Source organism: Oryctolagus cuniculus, chromosome 18 (genome assembly GCF_964237555.1).
Source record: "Oryctolagus cuniculus chromosome 18, mOryCun1.1, whole genome shotgun sequence".
Classification (NCBI taxonomy): Eukaryota; Metazoa; Chordata; class Mammalia; order Lagomorpha; family Leporidae; genus Oryctolagus; species Oryctolagus cuniculus.
The window spans coordinates 56,158,066-56,178,293 of NC_091449.1; the positions used below are offsets into that span (position 1 = coordinate 56,158,066).

General features: G+C 42.5%; 1 protein-coding gene across 13 annotated transcripts in view; it reads left to right on the forward strand.

The window, feature by feature from the left end:
• Positions 1 to 20,228, forward strand: part of HYDIN (HYDIN axonemal central pair apparatus protein) — a 421,089-nt gene that overhangs the window by 129,453 nt on the left and 271,408 nt on the right. The window lies entirely within an intron of this gene.

Below are 20,228 nucleotides of genomic sequence, written 5' to 3' on the forward strand. Positions count from 1 at the left end.
CAGATAAAAAGTGATATGAAGATAAAAGCAGTAAGAAGAGTCGAGAAAGCCAATAGCTAATCCAAACTGCCAAACCGTTGCCATTTAAACCAGTTGGAGAAAAGAACATGGGTACAAGGACATACTGGAATGCAGGGTCTCTTGTGGGAAATGCCACTGACTCAAGCAGAGCCACTCCCCGTTCACCTGCACCTCTGAATTGTGAGGAAGGCATGGAACATGAAAAGGGGGTTGCATGGCTACACGAGTTTGAGAACCGCGAGGGCCCATGTTGGTTGAAGGGTTTCTTGGCTGTTGGGCTCTGCCCAGTCTTTAGTATGCTAATGTGTGCTGTAAATCTCTGAGAGGAAGCTTTCCCCTTGAAGGCATCCCCTGGGACTCATGTTCTGCAGAGCCCGCTGTGTGAATCGCTGGTGAAGACAGGAAGTGTACGCCACTGATTTATTCAGGGGCTGCAGTGTTTCTCGCAGGCTAAGAAATTGCAGAAGACTTCTTGACAAGGGAACCTTGAACTGGATCTTACAGGACAAGACTTTTGGAGAACAAAACTGTAGGTGTGTGTGGCATGGTTCATCCAAGGCTGCATGTGTGCACCAGCCAGTTTGCTTGCCGTGAAGGGTCCATGCAGGAAAATAAAGTTGGATATGGGGATTGAGATAGAATCTTCTGTCATGCCAGAAGACTCTCCAGGACTCGGCTGAACAATGACATATCCAAATACAAGAGTTAGACCAGCAAGAGGTGAAGTTAAGATGAGGACCAAAAGAAACAATCAATCAAGCCCGGAGATGTGGAGAAGATAACAGGAAGGAGATCCTGGTGAATGCAAGCAGATGGCTGAGCTGGGCTGAGGCAGGGCAGATCAGTCAGTTGTGGTCGTCGTAGATGCATCCTTATGGTCCACAGAGTGTGAGATTCCTACCTGCCAGTGCGGGAGATGCAGGCTGATATTGCCGTCTCTGAGTGGATGGCCTTGGAAGCACAAATGTAGCGGCTGAGAGGAGGGGGTAGGAGGCCACAAATGAGCCTGTCCATTTCCTGTTCAGAAGCAGAAAGCCTAGGAAAAATCCCAGGCCTTCCTCTCCGTGTGCTTTCTGCCGTAACTTGAAATTTCATGCTGGAGATGTCCGTGTGTTAAAACATGGCATGGAATATGATTGCTTTTGAATTCCAGATAGGAAGTGAATTGGGCATTTTTATCACAAGACATCTTTTCACCACTCAGAAGAAAAATATCTTCTTTAAATAGCAATACATGAAAATGGTGCTTTTTAAATAATGAGATGAGTTTGTGTGTATTGTATTGGGGAAAATACCAGAAATAGGAAGGGAATAGCATTTATTTTAAATGATAGTGGCCTTACATTTTATGGAATCTATAATGAGTTTATATCATACAGTATTCAGTATTCTTGTGGTAATATGCACTAGCTCATTCTTGACAATTTTTGCAAAATGAAAATGAAAGCGAGAACCTTTCTAGCTGTCTTCCTAAAGTTACTCTGACTAAAACAGCAGAACTCAGTGTCAGTTGTGATACATTATTTATTGATGTTAAATCTTTTTTTCTACTTAAATATCCTGATAGCTTATATAAATATAGTTCTTGTTTGTGAATGTGATATCTTACCCTGTAAATTCCTTTTGAAAGTGTTTGATGGGTGGCTGGCGCCGCGGCTCACTAGGCTAATCCTCCACCTTGCAGTGCCAGCACACAGGGTTCTAGTCCCGGTCGGGGCGCCATATTCTGTCCCGGTTGCCCCTCTTCCAGGCCAGCTCTCTGCTTTGGCCAGGGAGTGCAGTGGAGGATGGCCCAAGTGCTTGGGCCCTGCACCCCATGGGAGACCAGGAGAAGCACCTGGCTTCTGCCTTCAGATCGGCGTGGTGTGCCAGCCGCAGCATGCTGGCTGCGGCGGCCATTGGAGGGTGAACCAACGGCAAAGGAAGACCTTTCTCTATGTCTCTCTCTCACTGTTCACTCTGCCTGTCAAAAATAAATTAATTAATTAATTAAAAAAAAGGAAAGTGTTTGATGGGAAGATTCTGCCATTTCACTAGCTTCTCGATGTGATTGTGAACCCTGACTATTTTATGCTGTTGAGGTTTGGATTTTCTGCTTCAGGTGAATGAATGCTACAGTAATTTCAGTTGAGAGATTTGTGTACAGATTTACGGAAGAGATGAGATCTGAATTGAATACTGGAGTTAGGATGAGATTTAATGAAGTAGAAAGGGAGAAAGACGATGTTTCCAGACGGGGAAATTAAAAAAAACAAAGAAAAAAGGAATCTATTAGACTCGCAATGTGTTAGATCACGATGAATAGAACAGTTCTTCCTTGTTGGGAAGGAGAGTGGAGACCTGTGCTGCCTGGCCAGCTGTTGTGCATTGGCGTACAGCCCACTCTCTACCCCTGCACTGCTCAGCAAACACTGGACCTGAGAGGTGGTAGTGTGTGTTTCTTGCAGTGAGCAAGAATGTGTTCAGGTGAGTTTGTGAAGTACTGGTTGCAGCACAGCGGTGGAGTGCAGCCAGCGTTTCCCTGGAACTACACACCAGCAATGGTGTTTTGCAGATCCGAGTTTGGCAAATGGTGCTGAAGGTGTCTGGAACCCACTGCAGGGTTCAGGGTGTGTGCATAACATGCTCAGGGAGATTAAGATGACTCCCTGACAGCCCTTGAAGAAGGGTGGACGGAAGATCAGACTGGTGGAGCAGCTCAGGCAGGGGAAGGTCAGGGCAGTGGAACAGCTCCATAGTCAAGGTCAGAAGTGTACGTGGAGGGTAGGGGGTACAGGGGGCAGGTGCAACACTTACCTGGAACAGCCCAATGGTGGCTGGAAAGGCAAGAACGTGGTGGATGGTTTTTGATTTCCTTGCCATTGAGGGTGAAACATCATGAGGAACCCTGTGTCTCTTCAGATCTGAACTGGAGTGACCGGCTTTCATTGGAATTACCAAGTTAGGAGTCCTAGGTTTAACTCCTGGCTTTGTCCCTAGCACATGTGGCCTTAAGCAGCCATTTGCTCTCCCTTGGCTCCAGTTGCCTTGCACACAGAGTAAGGGTACTGTGGGAAGATCACTCTGATCCTTTCAACTCAGAAACTCTGCTCTTCTGTTTGGGACCCAACTCTGGGTTCATTAAGGTCAGAGAGAGCCTTATCCTTTTTAATTTTTTTAAAGATTTTTATTTATTTGATAGAGTACACAGAGAGAGACAGAGACAAATAGAGATCCTCCATCTGTTGGTTCACTTCCTAAATGGCCACAATGGCCAGGACTGGGCCAAGCAAAAGCCAGGAGCCAGAGGTTCTTCCAGGTCTCCCACGTGGGTGCAGGGGCCCAAGCACTTGGGTCATCTTCTGCTGCTTTCCCAAGCACATTAGCAGGGAGCTGGATTGGAAGTGGAGCAGCCAGGGCTCAACGCAGTGCCCATATGAGATGCCAGCAGTGCAGGGCACAACTTAACCTGCTGCGCTGCAACCCGGCCCCATGAGAGAGCCTTATCCTCATCTGTGCCTTGTGTTAGCCCAGTGCCAACCAATGGTTGAATCAGTGAGTGAATTTCTGTTAATTAATGATGATGAGTTTGGTTCTCAACTTTGAGATGACTGCTGATATCCCAAAAGTTTTGGAAATGTGGGACAAAAATTTGTGTGTGTGTGTGTATTGGAGGGGGGCAGGATTCAGGACTGGAGGCAAGAGATTTGTGAGTGTCCTGTGGAGGGTTTTGTTGAAGCCATGAAAAACTAATGGAAACTCTAAGGGCAAAGTGAAAAAGAAAAGTAGCAGAGCGCCCAAGAGGGCCTCAGGTGCCTGCATTACAGGCCCTGCAAACAGCGTTCAGCTCCCCGCCTGCTGGGAGCCTGTTAGGGCTCTCATCTCCTCCTAGACCTATCTTGCCTGGTTCTGCATCATTTTCTGCTGAAGGTCTCTTCTGAGTGTCACGTAATGGGTCACGTATGCCAAATGGTCACCACTTAATTTCTGACAGCTGAGCTATGCACCACTGATTAGCTTTCTCTTAGAGTGTTATTCCTGTTAATTAGCTTCCTGATATGCATTCAGTTCACAATGGAAGCAGAGAAGAATAGAACCAGGCAGTGTCACCTACTGATCTGATAACCAATCTCTAACTTATATCCTATTCAAAAAATAAAAATAAAATAAAAGACTGGTACAGGGGCTTAGGGACCATTTTGCTTTATGATAGACTCATTAGCTTCTCAGGAAGGAGCCAGCCTTCAAATGAGATAAACTCGACAAGAAAACACAAACCAAAGCACAGTTAGCCCAAGGTCTGAGAAGGAACACAAAATACATGCTTGTTCTTTCGGGCGTACTCTCTATGTCTTGGTTCTTCAAACACATCAGCCAAAACAGAAGGTTTGTGTAGCCCTGATGGTGTTCTCTGCACATTGAGCCTTTGATGGTGACAGTGTTCCTGTTTCAGAAGTTGTTTCAATTTAAAGCAAGGAGAGTCAAGATCAAAAGATGAAGGCTGTCCCTAAAGAGCCCGGAGGCCGTGCCTGGTTTGAATTCCAAGTCACGTTTTGCTGATATCATGTCCGAAGTAGTTTGATTTGGGGCTTAGGAATGAGAGACCCAGAATACTGGGACTGTGAGATCTTCCTCTGTCCTGCTGCCTGGTTAGTACTCCCACTGCCTTGGCTCACTGTCTTCTTGCACTCCTTGTGTAACGTGGCTGTCGGGTGTGTGGCCGGGGCTTTGAGAAGTTAGGCTCCGTTCGTCTCAGGTATTAATGTGGCCACAGTGTTCCCGGCCTGCTTGTTTCCATCAGTGTCTTGGTTTTGTTTGTTTGTTTTTGTTTTGTTTTGTTTTGTTTTTTGACAGGCAGAGTGGACAGTGAGAGAGAGAGACAGAGAGAAAGGTCTTCCTTTTGCCATTGCTTCACCCTCCAATGGCCGCCGCGGCCGGCGCGCTGTGGCCGGCGTACCGCGCTGATCCGTCCATCAGTGTCTTGTTATTTGAACAGAGGGAGGCTGGCAGCTGCTCCCAGAACTGTTCACTGGTGGAGGAGGAATGGGGAGGCAAGGACCCAAAGGGACCCTCAGGAGAAAGAAATTCAGGATAGAGGAATGGAAGGAATGTTGTTTTTAGCTTCACTTGTTAATTTAGTGGTATTCTAAAAGTGACCGGAATTGTTGGTTAGTCATTAAAGCATGAGGTGTGCTACTACTGTTTACAGCAGATTTCTCAGACGTCAGTTCTTCTGATAATATCTTGGAATATTGATGTCATTAGCCCATTTATGCCTTACCTAGGGAAGTTACTGTGTTCCGTAGAATACTGAACATTTGTCAAGCCGCCTGCTTCCATTTAGAGCCCCCCCCCCACACACACTTTGGAAAAGAACTGCAAAATCAAGTCTATTATGCATGTTTTCTGCCTTCCAGAAAAGCAAGTGAAATTGGCTACTTTCAGAAATAAGATATCCTACTGTACTAGATGGACCCCGGCTGTACAGGTTTTTCACATTCTCATTCTGTTATTTCCTCAGCTTAGGTCTCTTGGGTAACCTGAGAGAGAGTCAAAGACAAAAAAAAAATAGTCCCGAGAATTGAGAGGCCAAAGAATATCACAAGGTAAAAAGAGAGAATTAAGGTTTTGCTTTCCACGGGCGTCTAGGAGCCCTCTGAGAAATCACAGCACAGATGTGCTGGCCTTGTCTCTGAACTCTGGTGCTGCTGGCTCAGGTCACACTTTCAAGATGCAGCAATTTTCTGAATGTTGAACACTTGATATTTTCTCAAAAGAGAGAGAGAGAGGAGAATCTAAAGGTATTTTCCTGAACTGGCCCTAGCTGATTGGCTGACGTTGGTGGGCAGGGAATACATTTCTGCTTCTGTTAGCAGGTGTCTCCTTCATCAAGGAAACGTTCATCCAGTGTCCCTGGGGAAGCTTAAGCTTAATTTAACTAAGCTTTAAAAAGGGAGAGAAACTTGATAATTTCTTTATCCCCGTGTAAGTAATCATAAACCATGCTTTGTCGTTATCTAAGCCTGCAGGAAACGTGCTGTTCCAGCAATTCAGACCTGGAGAGCACAGCTCAAATTTAGTTTACTTTCTCTTCTCCCAGTCCACATAGCATGTGAGCTCAGCAGAAGCGGGCTGGGTGGAAGCCCAGATGGCTACCAAAGAGGAAAGATCCGGTTTTGTACTGCATCCCCTTCTGCTTCTCATACCATTAGCCATGAGTCGCGTTGCAAACACGTGGGCGCTGACTCCTTGGAAATGGACACCAGGAAGGAGAAAGGAGGACAGGGATCTGCTGAGAACAAACTGCCCTTGAGTTGCCACTTCTGGGCCAGTGTGGTTTCCCTGGTCTTCCGTCTCGGTTCATTAGGACCGTCTGTTCAGACCTCTGAGCTCAGCCACACTGTCTCTCATTGTGCAGAGACTTTGGCTATTGTGCTGGAGAACGAGTGTAGGTGGAGGGAGGCCTGGGGATGTCTTAGAAACAGCAAGGTGCCTCGTGGCTCATTAAATAAGTTGCACTCCTGGGAAAGACATAATTCTGTTCTCTGCGGAGAGAGAAAAGCATGAGCAACACACAAGGCTGCCTTCTCTCTACAGAACCCCGGGGGAATTTTCACAGTATTTGGCTTGGAGGCGAGATCAAGATGGAACACACCCTTTGTGAAGTTTTGTCTGACAGATGGCCACATCTCAGAGCCCTGTTCCAGAAACTTTTATGTTCATTATTTTGAGAATCATAACTTTACTTGATTCACAGTTGCTTGTCCCAGGGGAAATAATAGGGTAAGAAAATCTCCTTGAATGTCAGGGGCCAATTTGATCTTTCCTCTCAGTGCTAATACTTTCTGCTTTGTGGCTTCCATTTATTTTCCCATTTCTCTTAGAGACAACTGCTATTTGCCCTGAGTGACATTCTAGAGAGCTATGATTTATTGATCTGGAAAGATCTAGAAAAGCAACCATGAGTAGTGGAAGATTATACCTTCTGACCACTGGTTTCTTTTTCTCTTTTTTTTTTTTTTTTTTTAAGATTTATTCATTTACTTGAGAGGTAAAGTTACAGACAGTGAGAGGGAAAGCAGAGAGAAAAGTCTTCCATCCACTGGTTCATTCCCCAAATGGCCGCAACTGTCGGAGCTGTGCCAATCCGAAGCCAATACCCGGGAGCTTCTTCCAGGTCTCCCATGTGGGTGCAGGCACCCGAGGACTTTGACCATCCTCTACTGCTTCCCCAGTCCATAGCAGAGAGCTGAATTGCAAGAGGAACAGCCAGGACTAGAACCGATGCCCATATGGGATGCCACTGCTGCAGATGGAGGATTAATCTACTGGCGCCACTGCCAGCCCCCTCTTGTTCTTTATTACTGTTATTCAGTGATAGAACTATTTTTTATAATTTATATAGAATTTATTTATTTTTAACTGTTATTTAATAAATACAAATTTCCAAAGTACAGCTTTTGGATTACAGTGGCTTTTCCCCCCCTATAACCTCCCTACCACCCACAACCATCCCATCTCCTGTTCCCTCTCCCATCCCATAAATGATAGAATTTAACAGGGTGTTTTCACTTCCTGAGGAAAAATAATTCCTTATGTTGATATTTCTATAATACTTTAAGGGACATGACAAGAAATTTTTTAAAAATGTGTTTATGTAGACAAGAATATGTCCATTTGGGTGAAACTGATGGAATTCACCACATATGATAGCTGCTTTTGTCATCATTGTTCTCCTACTCTGTTCTGAACTAACTGGGCCTTGACCATTGCCTAATCAGGGTTACTTAGCAGTGACCCACTGGTGCATGTCTCAGGAGCTGCGTAGTCTTAATGTTGACTATATTTGCTGAAAGATCCACTGGCGAGTCCTCTTCAGAGGTCCCTGAACTTGAGAGCACAGAGGCTGTCATGCTGTGAGTGTGTTCGCCAGACAGGGGCCCGGCATTGTCCCGGGGATGTCCCAGACTGCTTGTCAGCTGTAGTGGTTTTCAGTTTCTTCTGGACTTTTTTCTGACATCGTGAGAAAGGTGGAGCCTGACCTTCTGTTATTTTGTAACCTTAGCTCGGCCACTTACTCCCAGTCTCCATGAGTGAGATATGTATGCAGCTTCCTTTTGCCTTGACTTCCTCTACTTTAAAACAGAGATGGTACCACTTTACAAGGTTGTAAAGAATGAACCAGACAATGTGTATAAACAGTTAACGCAGCACTAAGAACAGGAGCTTTCAGCAAATGGTTGCAAATATTATGATTTGGAGCTAGACACACTTGTCTCTTGTCAAATTAAAGTTTGATTAGAAAGTACAACATCTGAGTGGAAGAACCTTTGAAGCACTCTTCTAAATGTAAGTTAGAATTAAACTCTATTTTATTTGATAAATGTATGAATGAATCCCATTGTAAACTACTTACCAGATAAACCAAGTAAATTAAATATGTATGTAATTCTCTGTTCTTGCACTTTGGAGTTTGATTTGGCAAGATTTGCTAAAGGGAGGGAAGAACAAAGGAAAGAAGGAGGTGGGGAGGGAGGAGGGAGACGTTTTAAAAAGTTTCCTTTTTTATTTAAGGATTTTTGAGGTAGTTTTTTTCTTTTGTTTATTTGAAATAGTTACAGAGAGAGAGAGAGGAAAAGACAGAGAGATCCACCATCTGCTGGTTTGCTACCCAGTGGCCATGATACCCATGGCTAGGCCAGGCCAAAGCCAAGAGGTTGGAACTCCATCCAGGTCTTTCACGTGGGTTACATCAATACAAGACCTTGAGCCATGTTCTGCTGTTTTCCCAGTTGCATTAGCAGGAGCTGGATCAGAAGTGGAGCACTGGGACTTCAACTGGCACCCATATGGGATGCCACCATCACAGGCAGTGGCTTAATCTGCTGCAACACAATGCCATTACCAAGGGAGATTTTTTTTAAACACTTCTTTAATGATTGCCAATATATTTTTAATATTTATTTTATTTATTTGAAAGAAAGTTACAGAGAGAGAGAAAGAGAGGTCTTCCATCGGCTGGTTCACTCCTCAAATGGCTGCAATGGGCTGGGCCGATCCAAAGCCAGGAGTCAGTAGCTTCTTCCCGGTCTCCCACATGGGTGCAGGGGCCCAAGGATTTGGGCCATCTTCACTGCTTTCCCAGATACACTATCAGGGAGCTGGATTGAAAGTGGAGAAGCCGGGACTTAAACCAGTGCTTATATGGGATTCCAGCACTGCAGGCTGGGTCTTTTTTTTTTTTCCCCAAAAAACCTTTTGTTTAATGAGTACAGATTTCATAAGTACAACTTTATAAATATAGTGATTCTACCCACCATACCCATCCTCCTACCACTACTAGCCCTACCTCCTCCCTCTCCCATTTCTAGTCCCATTCTTCCTTAAAAGTCATTTTCAATTAATTTTATATACAGAAGATCAACTCTATACTAAGTATTCAACAATTTGCACGCACACACACACACACACACACACACACAATAGAAACCAAGAACAAGTTTTACAGTTAATTCTCATAATACAACTCATTGAGGACAGAGGTCCTGCATGGGAAGTAAGTGCACGGTGACTCCTGTTGTTAATTTAATAATTAACACTCTTTATGTATGACATCAGTGATGACCTGAAGCTCTTGACATGAGCTACTAAGGCTATGGAAGCCTTTTGAATCCATAATCTCCATCAGTATTTAGACAAGGCCATAAGCAAAGTGGAAGTTTTCTCCTCCTTTCAGAGAAAAGTACATCCTTCTTTGAGGGCCATTTCTTCACTGGGGTCTCTCTCATAGAGATCTTTCATGTAGGATTTATTTATTTATTTATTTATTTATTTTATTTATTTATTTTTTTGCCATAGAGTCTTGGCTTTCCATGCCTGAAATGCTACTGTGGGCTTTTCAGCCAGACCAGAATGCCTGAAGGACTGATTCTGAGGTCAGAGTGCTATTTAAAGTGATTGTCATTCTATGAGTCTACTATGTAGACTGCTTCCCATGTTGGAATATTATCTCCTTTTTTAATTCTATTATTATTATCAGATACTTGATCTTATCCTTTTAACACTTAATCCTATCTATATGATCACTTTAACACTTAAGATGGCATTGTTATCACCTAGCTCAATGGGATTTGGGGTCCCATGCAGGTTTTTAAACTGTACCCTCAGAAGTAAGTCCATAGGAATGTATGTAGAACTGTACAGCTTTAGTTACAAACTTCTTCCTCCCTCTCTTATTCCCAATCTTATTTTTTTACTGAGATCTATTTTCTTTTCTTTCTTTCTTTCTTTTTTTTTTTTTTTTTTTTTTTTTTTTTGACAGGCAGAGTGGACAGTGAGAAAGAGAGACAGAGAGAAAGGTCTTCCTTTTGCCGTTGGTTCACCCTCCAATGGCCGCTGTGGCTGGCACGCTGCAGCCGGCGCACCGCGCTGATCTGAAAGCAGGAGCCAGGTGCTTCTCCTGGTCTCCCATGGGGTACAGGGCCCAAGCACTTGGGCCATCCTCCACTGCCTTCCTGGGCCACAGCAGAGAGCTGGCCTGGAAGAGAAGCAACCAGGACAGAATCCGGCGCCCTGACCGGTACTAGAACCCAGTGTGCCAGCGCCGCTAGGCGGAGGATTAGCCTGTTGAGCTGTGGCGCCAGCCATTGAGATCTATTTTCAATTGACTTTATACACAAAGGTTAACTCTACGTTAAGTAAAGAGTTCAACAAATAGTATGAAGAAAAAAAATACTGTTCCTCGACAGTCAAGACAAGGACTGTTCAAGTCATTGCTTCTCAAAGTATCAGTTTCACTTATACAGATTTCCTTTTTTGGTGCTCTATTATTTATCACAGATCAGGGAGAACAAATGGTATTTGTCCCTTTGGAACTGACTTATTTCACTAAGTATGATGTCTTCCAGATTCATCCATTTTGTTGCAAATGACCAGATTTCTTTTTTTTTTTTTATTTTACCACTGTGTAGTATTCCATAGAGTACATATCCCATAATTTCTTTATCTGGTTTTTGGTTGATAGGCATTTAGGTTGATTCTGTGTCTTAGCTATTGTGAATTGAGCTGCAATAAACATGGGGGTGTAGATAATTCTTTTATTTACTGATTTCATTTCCCTTGGGTAAATTCCCAGGAGTGGGATGGCTGGGTCATACAGCAGGTCTATATTCAGATTTCTTTTTTTTTTTTTTATTTGACAGGCAGAGTTAGACAGTGAGAGAGAGAGACAGAGAGAAATGTCTTCCTTCCATTGGTCCACCCGCTAAATGGCCGCTATGGCCAGCGCACTGCACCAATCCGAAGTCAGGAGCCAGGTGCTTCCTCTGGTCTCCCATGCGGGTACAGGGGTCCAAGCACTTGGACCATCCTCCACTGCCTTCCTGGGCCACAGCAGAGAGCTGGACTGGAAGAGGAGCAACCAGGACTAGAACCCGGCACCCATATGGGATGCTGACGCTGCAGGCGGAGGATTAACCAAGTGAACCATGGCGCCGGCACCTATATTCAGATTTCTAAGGTATCTCTATACTGTCTTCCATAGTGGTTTTTTCAGTTTACATTCCCACCAACAGTGAATTAGGGTACCTTTTCTCCCACATCCTTGCCAGCATTGTTGTTTGTTGATTTCTGTTTGAAAGCCATTCTAACCAGGGTGAGGTAAAACCTCATTGTGATTTTGATTTGCATTTCCCTGATGGCTGGTGATCCTGAGCATTTTATCATGTATTGGCCATTTGGATTTCCTCTTTTAAAAAATGTCTGTTTAAGTCTTTTGCCCATTCCTTAACTGCATCGTTTGTTTTGTTATTGCAGAATTTCTTGATCTCTTTCTATATTCTGGTTATTAATCCTTTATCAATTGCATAGTTTGCAAATAAATTTCCCTTATGTTAGTTGCCTCTTCACTTTCCTGAGTGTTTTCAGTACAGAAGATTCTCAATTTGATGTAATCCCTTTTTAAATTTTGGTTTTTATTGCCTGTGCCTCTGGGGTCTTTTACAAGAACTTTTTTCCTGTGTCAATATCTTGCAGGGTTTCACAAATGTTCTCTAATAACTTGATAGTCTAAAGTCATAGATTTAGGTCTTTAATCCATTTTGAATGGATTTTTTTAAACTTTTATTTAATGAATATAAATTTCCGAAGTACAGCTTATGGATTACAATGGCTTCCCCCCCAATAACTTCCCTCCCACCCGCAACCCTCCCCTTTCTCTCTCCCTCCCCCCTTCCATTCACATCAAGATTCATTTTCAATTCTCTTTATATACAGAAGATCAGTTTAGCGTATATTAAGTAAAGATTTCAACAGTTTGCACTCACATAGAAACACCAAGTGAAAAATACTGTTTGAGTACTAGTTATAACATTAAATCACAATGTACAGCACATTAAGGACAGAGATCCTACATGAATGGATTTTTGTGTAAGGTGTAATGTATATAAGAGTGGGAATAAGAGAGGGAAGAGATGTATAATTCGGGACATGCTCAAGCTGACTTGCCCCAAATGGTAGAGTTAGAAACATACCAGGGGATTCCAATTCAATCCCATCAAGGTGGCATGTACCAATGCCATCTCACTATTCCAAGTGATCAATTTCAGTTCACAATTGATCATAATGAAAGGACTAAGAGTCAAAGGGAGCACATAAACAAGTCTAGTACCTGCTAACACTAACCGATAGAATAAATAAAGGGGAGAGTGATCCAACATGGGAAGTGAGATACTCAGCAGACTCATAGAATGGCAGATGTCCTAAATAGCACTCTGGCCTCAGAATCAGCCCTAAAGGCATTCGGATCTGGCTGAAAAGCCCATGAGAGTATTTCAGGCATGGAAAGCCAAGACACTCTGGCAAAAAGATCTCTGTGAGTGAGATCCCAGTGGAAAGAACAGGTCTTCAAAGAAGGAGGTGCCTTTCTCTGAAGGGAGGAGAGAACCTCCACTTTGACTATGACCTTGTCTAAACAAGATAAGAGTCGGAGAACTCAAGGGGCTTCCATAGCCTTGGAAACTCATGACTGGTACATAGGGAGATTACTGAGGCCATAAACAGGAGTGTCAATTGGTAAAGTCAACAACAGGAGTCACGGTGCACTTGCTCCTCATGTAGGATCTCTGTCCTTAATGTGCTGTACATTGAGGCTTAATGCTATAATGAGTACTCAAACAGTATATTTCACTTTGTGTTTCTATGGGGGTGCAAACTGTTGAAATCTTTACTTAATGTATACTAAACTGATCTTCTGTAAAAAAAAAAAAAAGAAATTATCAATTCCCAACTTGACTCTCACTGGGATTAAACATGACAATAGGTCTGATCTGATTTCATCATCATTTAAAAAAAATCATCTATTATTTTTCACTTTATGTTTCTGTGTGGGAGCAAACTGTTGAAATCCTTACTTAATGTATACTAAGCTGATCTTCTGTATATTAAGATAATCGAAAATGAATCTTGATGTGAATGGAAGGGGAGAGGGAGTGGGAAAGGGGAGGGTTGTGGGTGGGAGGGACGGTATGGGGGGGAAGCCATTGTAATCCATAAGCTGTACTTCGGAAATTTATATTCATTAAATAAAAGTTAAAAAAAAAAAGGTGTAATGTATAAGTTGGTTGTAGATGCTTGGATAGATTTCTGGCATTTCTATTCTGTTCCATTGGTTTATCCATCTGTTTTTGTACTAGTACCAGACTATTTTGATTATAACTGCCCTGTAGTATGTCTTGAAATCTGGTATTGTGATACCTCTGGCTTTGTTTTTGTTATATAAGATTGCTTTAGCTATTTGAGGTCTCCTATATTTCCACATGAATTTTAGCATCATTTTTTTCTATATCAGAGAAGAATGTCTTTAGTATTTTGATTAGTATTGCATTGAATCTGTAAATTGCTTTCAGAAGAATAGACATTTTGATTATATTGAAACTTCCAATCCATGAACATGGAAGGAAGATTTTTTCATTTTTTGTATCTTCTATTTCTTTAATGTTTTATAATTCTCATTATAAATACCTTTGACATCCTTGATTAAATTTATTCCAAGGTATTTGATTTTTTTTTTTTTTGTAGCTATTGTGAATGGGATTGATCTGAGAAACTCTTTCTCAGCCATGGAATTGTCTGTGTATACAAAATCTGTTGATTTTTTTGTATTGATTTTATATTCTGCTACTTTACCAAATTCTTCTATGAGTTCCAGTAGTCTCTTGGTGAAGTCTTTTGGATCCTCTATAGATAGAATCATGTCGTCTGCAAATAGGGATAGTTTGACTTCTTCCTTCCCAATTTGTATCCCTTTGTTGTTGTTTTTTTTTTTTTTTTTTTTTTTTTTGCCTGATGGCTCTGGCTAAAACTTCCAGGGCTATATTGAATGGCAATAGTGAGAGTGGGCATCCTTGTTTGGTTCGGATCTCAGTGAGAATGCTTCCCAACTTTTTCCCATTCAGTAGAATGCTGGCCTATTGATTATGTTGAGGGGTGTTCCTTCTATACTCAATTTGCTTAGAGTTTTCATCATGAAAGGGTGTTCCATTTTATTAAATGCTTTCTCTGCACCTATTGAGATAATCATATGGTTTTTTTTCTTCAGTTTGTTAATGTGCTGTATCACATTGATTTGCAAATGTTGAACTGTCCCTGCATGTCAGGGATAAATCCCACTTGGTCCAGATGGATGATATTTCTGATATGTTGTTGGATTTGATTGGCTAGAATTTTGACGATTTTTGTGTCTATGTTCATCAGAGAAATTGGTCTGTAGTTCTCTTTCTCTGTTGCATCTTTTCTGGACTTAGCAATTATGGTGATGGTAGCTTTATAGAAAGAATTTGGGAGGATTCCCTCCCTTTCAATTGTTTTTGAATAACTTGATAAGAATTGGAGTTAGTTTTTCTTTAAATGTCTGGTAGAATTCAGCAGTGAAGCCATCTGGTCCTGGGCTTTTCTTTGTTGGGAGGATCTTTATTACTGATTCAATTTCTGTCTTAGTAATGGATCTTCTAAGTTTCCAGTTTGTTGGCATACAGCTCTTTGTAGTAGTTTCTGATGATTCTTTTTATTTCTGTGATATCTGTCGTTACATTTTCTTTTTCATCTCTAATTTTATTGATTTGGGTCTTCTCTGGCCTTTTTTTGGTTAGTTGGGCCAGTGATTTGTCAATTTTGTTTATTTTTTTTTTTTCAAAAAAATCCATCTCTTTGTTTTGCTGATCTTTTGTATTTTTTGTTTCAATTTTATATACTCAACTAATTTTAATTATTTGTTTTATCCTACTACTTTTGGATTTGGCTTGCTGTTGTTTTTCTAGATCCTTGATATACATTGAAAGCTCATTTGGTGCCTTTCCAATTTCTTGATATAGGCACTTATTGCTATAAATTTTCCTTTTAACACTGCTTTTGCTGTATCCCATAAGTTTTGATATGTTGTGTTGTTATCTTCATTTGTTCCCAGAAGTTTTTTGATTTCTCTTTTGGTTTCTTCTGTGACCCACTGTTCATTCAGGAGCATGTTGTTCAGTCTCCATGGATTTGTGTATGTACTAGAGATTCCTGAGTTGCTGATTTCCAGCTTCATTCCATTGTAGTCTGAGAAGATGCATGGTATGATTTTGATTTTTTTTAATTTGCTGAGACTTGCTTTATTTCCTAACATATGGTCAATCCTAGATAAAGTTCCATGCACTGCTGAGAAAAATGTGTATTCTGCAACTGTAGGATGAAAAGTTCTGTAGATATCTGTTAGGTCCATTTGGTCTATAGTGCCAGTTAACTCTGTTGTTTCCTTGCTGATTTTCTGTCTGGTTGATCTGTCCAGTGATGAAAGTGGGGTTCTGAAATCCCCCATTATGGAGGCTGGTGCTGTGGTACAGTGGTTAATGCCCTGGCCTGAAGCACCAGCATCCCATATGGGCACCGGTTCTAGTCCCAGCTGCTCCACTTCTGATCCAGCTCTCTGCTATGGCCTGGGATAGCAGTAGAAGATGGCTCAAGTCCTTGGGCCCCTGCACCACTGTGGGAGACCCGGAAGAAGCTCCTGGGTCCTGGCTCCTGGCTCCTGGCTTCGGATTGGCGCAGCTCCGGCCATTGCGGCCATCTGGGGAGTAAACCAGCAGATGGAGGATGGAAGACTTCTCTCTCTCTCTCTCTTTGCCTCTCTCTCTAACTCAGTCTTTCAAGTAAATAAAATAAATATTTAAAAGAAAAGAAATCCCCCATTACTATTGTATTTGAGTCTATATGTGTCTCCTTTTAGATCCCTTAACATTTCTTTTAAATAGCCAGGTGCCCTGTAATTAGGTGCATATACATTTATAATAGTTACATCTTCCCATTGAATTGATCCCTTAATCATTACATAGTGCCCTTCTTTGTCTCTTTTAATAGTTTTTGTGTTAAAGTCTATTTTGTCTGATATTAGGATAGCTACACCAGTTTTTTTCTTGTTTTCTGTTGGCATGGAATATCTTTTTCTTTTATTTTCAGTCTGCATGCATCTTTGTTGGTGAGTTATGTTTCTTGTAGGCAGCAAATAGATGTGTTTTGTTTTTAATCTATTAAGCTAGTCTGTGTCTTTTAACTGGAGAGTTGAGGCCATTTACATTCAAGGTGACTATTGATAAGTAACAATTTTGCCCTGCCTTTTTCCCATAAATATTCCTACTTTTTATTTTAGATTTCCTTTGTACTTTTACTAGATTTCCTTCTTTTACCTTCTTTCATAATGATTACCAGTTTTTGTGTGCAGCATATCCTTAAGCATCTTTTATAGGGCTGGATGGGTAGTAACAAATTCTTTCAATTTCTCTTTGTCATGCAAGATCTTTATTTCACCTTTATTCATAAATGAGAGCTTTGCAGGGTATAATATTCTGGGCTGACAATTTTTTTCTCTTAAGACTTGAAATATGCCTCGCCATTCTCTCCTAGGCAAGCTGGGGCTTTAATCTACTGCGCCACAGTGCTGGCCTTGCCAATGTAATTTTTAAAAGACCATTTTAAAGAAGAACAATTTTCTCGTAATCATGTCTTTCACCTCTCCTGGGCCAGTGGCTAGAGGTTCATAGACAGTTTTCAGAACAGTGGCCATCAAGTCACTTGGCTGTTTGTTCTTGTTCCAGAAAGAAACATGGAGTTCCATGTACAGAGATATTTAATATTTGGACAAAAGCCACTATATGGTAATTAGCTTTAGGTCTAAAAATTCAAAGATAATTCCTTCTAGCATATAATTTGATTATTTTACCTATTATGGATCTGAGGGAAGCACAAAAGATTAACACCAAGAAAAAAGATATTTAAAATATCTGAAGGCCATTTGGAAAACATTTTCAGCAAGCAACACAATAGCATCTCACAGATTAAGTCCTATATGCTTGGTCTGTTCTTGGGAGCAGGAGCAGGAGCTGGGATGGGGGATGGGTGATATGTGGAAGAAAAGCAGATGTCAAGGGGCTCTGGATGATGTGGCAAGTATCATAGTACTGTGAAGAAGGGGTCTCGATGTTGGAACCTGTAGGGAAATACTGCAGTGTTCTGGGTTTCATAAATGTTAGAACTGAACAATAATGAAAGAAAGCTCTTCTCAGAGACATAAATGACGTGGAAGTTAATTTCAGAAGTGTTGGAGAAGTAATATGAAATGGTCAAAGGCATACAGGTGAAAGTGGAGTCTTGTTGCTTGTTTCTGGGATTTGCTATGTCATTTGCTGAAATCGCTGTCTTGAATTGTTACTGAAGAGAAATAGAAGTCCTCTAACTTTTATTTGAACCACAATTGAAAATTAAAATGGTCGTGCATGTTCCTAACTCCCTCAAATGACCTGATGATAGCTTCTCTTCGTAAGCAGGTGAGTGGCCACGCTTCTGTGTTTAGAGATACTCACAGCCCTTATAATACTCATGACCTGCTCCAAGCCACCAGGGGTTTAGAACATGGTTTGTCCTTGAGTTATCTCCTGTGCTCAGGAAATGCTGTATTACTAGTGGCACAATAAAACAGCTGCAGCCCTGTGGACTCAGACTTCCTGGTGCTGGTCTTCCCTCACAAAGCTGAGGGCCTCCCAAACCCCAAGGAGCCGCCACATCCATCAGAGGCTCCTCTTACTGCTCCCATCCAAGCATCAGCACTCTCTGGAGTACGTCTGTCACCAATCATTCCCCAGCCCGTCACTGCTGCTAATCAGCCCTCTGATGAACTTGTCTAAGAGTACTTCGGAGGTCGAACTTAAGTGTGTTTTCTTCTAATCTGCTCCTGGACCCTGGATTCTCTTGCTGGGATAATGCTGAGAGCAGTCTGGCCTACACCAACCTTGGACTTACCCACATGTACTGAGTTTATCTGATTCCCAGAGTTTGCTTTTGGGGACCACTTCCTACCATTCTGGTGAGACTTTTCTAGAAACCATTTTGTAGCATGGTTCCTCTGAAGATCCATGGTGGCCCTGGCCCTTTGGTCAGTAAATTTGTGCAGGAGTAGGCTAGCTGTGTCCATTGTATATACCTGAACCCCACCAGGCTCACATGAATAATAACCACTGGTAGACCATTGGCCTGCTGAAGAAGCAGGGAGTGAATGAGTCACCTTTTCTGCCTGGCCTCTGCTTAATCTAGCGATGAGAGTTCCCAATGCTTGGTATCATTAGAACACCACCAATCAAAAGGAGCCAGGTCTTTGCCATTTATCACAAGGGAACAGGCTCTTTCTTTGAGGTCTGGAAAACCACCACAGTGAAACATCTGAGGACGTGAAAGTTCTTGGACTTCTCTCCTCCCTCCATGATCTCACAGGTTTCTTGCAGCTTGAAAACTGAGACTTCTTCTGGGGTTCCCGATTAAGAGAAAATAGTGGACATCTGTGGCAGGTATCTGACAATAATTATTCAGTGTACAAGCTACATAGATACTGGGGCTGGCGCTGTGGCTCACTTGGTTAATCCTCCACCTGTGGCACTGGCATGCCATATGGGCACTGGGTTCTAGTCCCGCTTGCTCCTCTTCCAGTCCAGCTCTCTGCTGTGGCCTGGGAGGGCAGTAGAGGATGGCCGAAGTGCTTGGACCCCTGCACCCGCATGGGAGACCAGGAGGAAGTACCTGGCTCCTGGCTTCGGATTGGCGCAGTGCACCAGCCATCCCGGCCATTTGGGGGGTGAACCAACAGAAGAAAGATCTTTCTCTCTTTCTCACAAACTGCCTGTTAAAAAAAAAAAAAAAAAAACTAAATAGATACAAATAGATATTGGGCAACCCACTAAGAGCCAAGTCTGGTTTGGGTGTGGGAATGGAACACTGCCTGCCCCCACGGAGTCTTCGTTCTCGCAGACTGATGTGGGGATGTGAGAGCCCCTAGGGCCCAGCTTACCTTCACTGCCCTCAATGCTACCTCTTGGAGCCTCTGCGTAGCCCCCTGTGGGAAGTCGGGAGATGCTGAGCAATGCACGGATCAGACCGACTGCTCTTAGAAATAAACCCACATGTGCTCTGGTTTTCTGTTTCCCTCCTCTTGTTTGATGTCTGCCTTTTAAGCCATTTTGTTCTCTTCTCAATTCTTTATTCCAGAAGTATGTTCATTTATAGCCAGGCTGGAAATAGAGTATACATTGGGGACTGTCTGAAGCTGAAGCCTAATTATTTATCAAGTTGTCTTGTCTTAGTTTTTCATTGCGCTGGTGGAACTGTTTATGGATTTTTGGATATGCTTATCGCTTAGACTCATTTGGCCCTGTTTACAAAAACCATAGAGAAAACACAAACATCCCCCCTCCCATTTTCAACACCTTCATCTTAGTCTTTCTGAGTGATGTAAAAAGGACATTGCTTGAGGTAAACAGTTCTTCACCGTGCTCTTCTATGCCACCATGGCAGCCCCTTGACTTCTGTTTTTGCAGTGTGTGGTGTCGATGTCTGTCTCAGTGAGGCCTGGCTTATGCAGGGCCCCTGTGTGTTTCCCCCACCTCCCTGTCCCCAGCACCATTTGTCACACGACAGGCACCCCACGAATGGTTTGAAAGTTGAATTTGCATTTCTCGATGTAATTGCTTTGCAAACTGCCTTTTGGCCTGTGCCTGTGGGTTATTTGTGCGGAATAGTCCCTGTAGCTCGTGACCCGTGTGATTTTGTCAGACCTTAGGGAACACTCTGAGCCAGGTACCATTTGCATCTCCTTTCACAGCCCTGAGAAATTAGTGCAGAGGCCCCAGATGACATGGTACAAATGTGTGTAT